Source organism: Tasmannia lanceolata, unplaced genomic scaffold (genome assembly GCF_043159265.1).
Source record: "Tasmannia lanceolata isolate RefF3 unplaced genomic scaffold, GAP_Taslan_0.1 ptg000303l, whole genome shotgun sequence".
Lineage (NCBI taxonomy): Eukaryota > Viridiplantae > Streptophyta > Magnoliopsida > Canellales > Winteraceae > Tasmannia > Tasmannia lanceolata.
Window position 1 is genome coordinate 47,501 of NW_027518978.1, and position 5,000 is coordinate 52,500.

Sequence of the window (5,000 nt, forward strand, 5' to 3'; positions counted from 1 at the left end):
ATGAACGCGTATGCCCGGATAGACTCGGTATGCCTTGGGATACATGCGTATGCCCCGATAGGCTTGGTACGCCCCGATATGCGCACGTGTGCCCCAGTAGGGCTCGGTATGCCCCGGTATGTACGCGTGTGCCCCGATATGCACACGTGTGCCCCAATAGGGGTCGGTATGCCCCGGTAGGTACGCGTGTGCCCCGTAATGCACGTTTCGCAGATCTCCCCGCATGTCCCGCCCCTATATGTAATACTTACTTACTTACTTACTTTCTTTCTTGCTTGCTTGCTTGCTTGCAATGGTTGGGAGTGCCCGGCATGCCCCGCTGCAGAGACCAAGGGCGCAATGACTTGGCACCGCGGATGCCGGGACTCCGGCACTTCCCGTGGCACTGATGGTTGGTTCCAAAGACAAAAGGCCGTGCAAGGCCACCGCACCGCGGATGATTTTGCTCGTGCTGGCGCCGTTGTGTGGCCAAAGAACATGCGCGAATGCTCGTGTCGGAAGGGTTGGTGTCCTGGCCCCGCGGGTGTCACGAATGCTCGGTTGCGAAGACCATGGGACCAGAGCCATGGCACGTCGGATGATGGCTCCAGCTGGCGCCCCGGCACTTTCTGTGGCATTGATGCTCGGTTTCAAAGACAAACGTGCGCAGTGCCAGGGGACCGCGGATGACTGCTCGTGCTGGCCCCGTTGGGCGGCATTGATGGTCGGTTGCAAAGAAAATGCGCGATTGCTCGTGTCGGGGCCCGGCAAGCCAAGGCCAAGCGAGCCATGGCACGTCGGATGATGGCTCCAGCTGGCGCCCCGGCACTTTCTGTGGCATTGATGCTCGGTTTCAAAGACAAACGTGCGCAGGGCCAGGGGACCGCGGATGACTGCTCGTGCTGGCCCCGTTGGGCGGCATTGATGGTCGGTTGCAAAGAAAATGCGCGATTGCTCGTGTCGGGGCCTGGCAAGCCAAGGCCAAGCGAGCCATGGCAACGCGGATGATGGCTCGCTAGTGCTGGCGCCGTGCACAGTGGCCTCGCACACTCGCCCTGCACGCTTCCCTTGCACGCAGCCTTGCACACTAGCCTCGCATGCGAGCCTTGCACCCTAGCCATGCAAACTAGCCTTGCACGGTAGCCATGCACACAAGCCGTGCACATTAGCCATGCGCACAAGCCCCGCACACTAGCCTTGCGCACAACCCTTGCACACAAGCCATGCACTCGAGCAATGCACACAAGCCTTGCACTCAAGCAATGCACACAAGCCCTGGACACTAGCCTTGCACACGGGCCTGGCACACAAGCCTTGGGCACTAGCCTTGCGCACTAGCGTTCCACATGAGCCTTGCACACTAGCCTTGGACACTAGCCTTGCACACAGGCCTTGCACACTAGGCATGCTTGGGCGAGCTGATCCCGCATCAAGTCGACGGGTCTAGGCATTCTTGGGCGCAGATCCCGCATCGTCTCGTCGCGTCTGGGCGCAAACACGTCGCGTCTCGTTGCGTCTTCAGAAGTCGTCGCTAACAGCACCTTTGGTTGCCACTGGTGGTTAGGCTGGTTGGTTGCGCAAACCCTATAGGAGGGTGGCATGCTGGTGGGCGTTTTTGCCCGGATAGGCACTAGAATGTGCAGATTTTGGGCGTTTTTGCCTGGATAGGCTAAGGAATGGGCATGCTTTGGGCGTTTTTGCCCGGATAGGCACCGGAATGCTTGGCCTTGGCTTGTCCTAGCAAGGCATTGCTGGGTTGGGCTCCCTTGGCCTTTTGGGCGCCTTGGACGATGTCTTGCGAAGACCATGGGCACAAGGCCATGGCATATGGTGAGGAAAGGGCCACGGTTGCCAAGGTTAGGCACCGGAATGCTTGGCCTTGGCTTGCCAAAGCAGGGCATTGCTGGGTTGGGCTCCCTTGGCCTTCCGGGCGCCTTGGACACTGTCTTGGGAAGACCATGGGCACAAGGCCATGGCATATGGTGGGGAATGGACCACGGTTGCCAAGGCTAGGCATATAGAGAGGAATTGCATTTTTGCCCGGATAGGCACCGGAATGCTTGGCCTTGGCTTGCCATAGCAGGGCATTGCTGGGTTGGGCTCCCTTGGCCTTCCGGGGGCCTTGGACGCTGTCTTGGGAAGACCATGGGCACAAGGCCATGGCATATAGTGAGGAATGGACCACGGTTGGCAAGGCTAGGCATATAGAGAGGAATGGACCACGGTTGCCAAGGTTGCGCAAGTTTTGGGCATTTTTTGCCCGGATATGCCCAAGTATGCCCCGATAGGCCCGTTACGCCCCGGTATGAACGCGTATGCCCGGATAGACTCGGTATGCCTTGGGATACATGCGTATGCCCCGATAGGCTTGGTACGCCCCGATATGCGCACGTGTGCCCCAGTAGGGCTCGGTATGCCCCGGTATGTACGCGTGTGCCCCGATAGGCCCGGTATGCCCCGATATGCACACGTGTGCCCCAATAGGGGTCGGTATGCCCCGGTAGGTACGCGTGTGCCCCGTAATGCACGTTTCGCAGATCTCCCCGCATGTCCCGCCCCTATATGTAATACTTACTTACTTACTTACTTTCTTTCTTGCTTGCTTGCTTGCTTGCAATGGTTGGGAGTGCCCGGCATGCCCCGCTGCAGAGACCAAGGGCGCAATGACTTGGCACCGCGGATGCCGGGACTCCGGCACTTCCCGTGGCACTGATGGTTGGTTCCAAAGACAAAAGGCCGTGCAAGGCCACCGCACCGCGGATGATTTTGCTCGTGCTGGCGCCGTTGTGTGGCCAAAGAACATGCGCGAATGCTCGTGTCGGAAGGGTTGGTGTCCTGGCCCCGCGGGTGTCACGAATGCTCGGTTGCGAAGACCATGGGACCAGAGCCATGGCACGTCGGATGATGGCTCCAGCTGGCGCCCCGGCACTTTCTGTGGCATTGATGCTCGGTTTCAAAGACAAACGTGCGCAGGGCCAGGGGACCGCGGATGACTGCTCGTGCTGGCCCCGTTGGGCGGCATTGATGGTCGGTTGCAAAGAAAATGCGCGATTGCTCGTGTCGGGGCCCGGCAAGCCAAGGCCAAGCGAGCCATGGCACGTCGGATGATGGCTCCAGCTGGCGCCCCGGCACTTTCTGTGGCATTGATGCTCGGTTTCAAAGACAAACGTGCGCAGGGCCAGGGGACCGCGGAGGACTGCTCGTGCTGGCCCCGTTGGGCGGCATTGATGGTCGGTTGCAAAGAAAATGCGCGATTGCTCGTGTCGGGGCCTGGCAAGCCAAGGCCAAGCGAGCCATGGCAACGCGGATGATGGCTCGCTAGTGCTGGCGCCGTGCACAGTGGCCTCGCACACTCGCCCTGCACGCTTCCCTTGCACGCAGCCTTGCACACTAGCCTCGCATGCGAGCCTTGCACCCTAGCCATGCAAACTAGCCTTGCACGGTAGCCATGCACACAAGCCGTGCACATTAGCCATGCGCACAAGCCCTGCACACTAGCCTTGCGCACAACCCTTGCACACAAGCCATGCACTCGAGCAATGCACACAAGCCTTGCACTCAAGCAATGCACACAAGCCCTGGACACTAGCCTTGCACACGGGCCTGGCACACAAGCCTTGGGCACTAGCCTTGCGCACTAGCGTTCCACATGAGCCTTGCACACTAGCCTTGGACACTAGCCTTGCACACAGGCCTTGCACACTAGGCATGCTTGGGCGAGCTGATCCCGCATCAAGTCGACGGGTCTAGGCATTCTTGGGCGCAGATCCCGCATCGTCTCGTCGCGTCTGGGCGCAAACACGTCGCGTCTCGTTGCGTCTTCAGAAGTCGTCGCTAACAGCACCTTTGGTTGCCACTGGTGGTTAGGCTGGTTGGTTGCGCAAACCCTATAGGAGGGTGGCATGCTGGTGGGCGTTTTTGCCCGGATAGGCACTAGAATGTGCAGATTTTGGGCGTTTTTGCCTGGATAGGCTAAGGAATGGGCATGCTTTGGGCGTTTTTGCCCGGATAGGCACCGGAATGCTTGGCCTTGGCTTGTCCTAGCAAGGCATTGCTGGGTTGGGCTCCCTTGGCCTTTTGGGCGCCTTGGACGATGTCTTGCGAAGACCATGGGCACAAGGCCATGGCATATGGTGAGGAAAGGACCACGGTTGCCAAGGTTAGGCACCGGAATGCTTGGCCTTGGCTTGCCAAAGCAGGGCATTGCTGGGTTGGGCTCCCTTGGCCTTCCGGGCGCCTTGGACACTGTCTTGGGAAGACCATGGGCACAAGGCCATGGCATATGGTGGGGAATGGACCACGGTTGCCAAGGCTAGGCATATAGAGAGGAATTGCATTTTTGCCCGGATAGGCACCGGAATGCTTGGCCTTGGCTTGCCATAGCAGGGCATTGCTGGGTTGGGCTCCCTTGGCCTTCCGGGGGCCTTGGACGCTGTCTTGGGAAGACCATGGGCACAAGGCCATGGCATATAGTGAGGAATGGACCACGGTTGGCAAGGCTAGGCATATAGAGAGGAATGGACCACGGTTGCCAAGGTTGCGCAAGTTTTGGGCATTTTTTGCCCGGATATGCCCAAGTATGCCCCGATAGGCCCGTTACGCCCCGGTATGAACGCGTATGCCCGGATAGACTCGGTATGCCTTGGGATACATGCGTATGCCCCGATAGGCTTGGTACGCCCCGATATGCGCACGTGTGCCCCAGTAGGGCTCGGTATGCCCCGGTATGTACGCGTGTGCCCCGATAGGCCCGGTATGCCCCGATATGCACACGTGTGCCCCAATAGGGGTCGGTATGCCCCGGTAGGTACGCGTGTGCCCCGTAATGCACGTTTCGCAGATCTCCCCGCATGTCCCGCCCCTATATGTAATACTTACTTACTTACTTACTTTCTTTCTTGCTTGCTTGCTTGCTTGCAATGGTTGGGAGTGCCCGGCATGCCCCGCTGCAGAGACCAAGGGCGCAATGACTTGGCACCGCGGATGCCGGGACTCCGGCACTTCCCGTGGCACTGATGGTT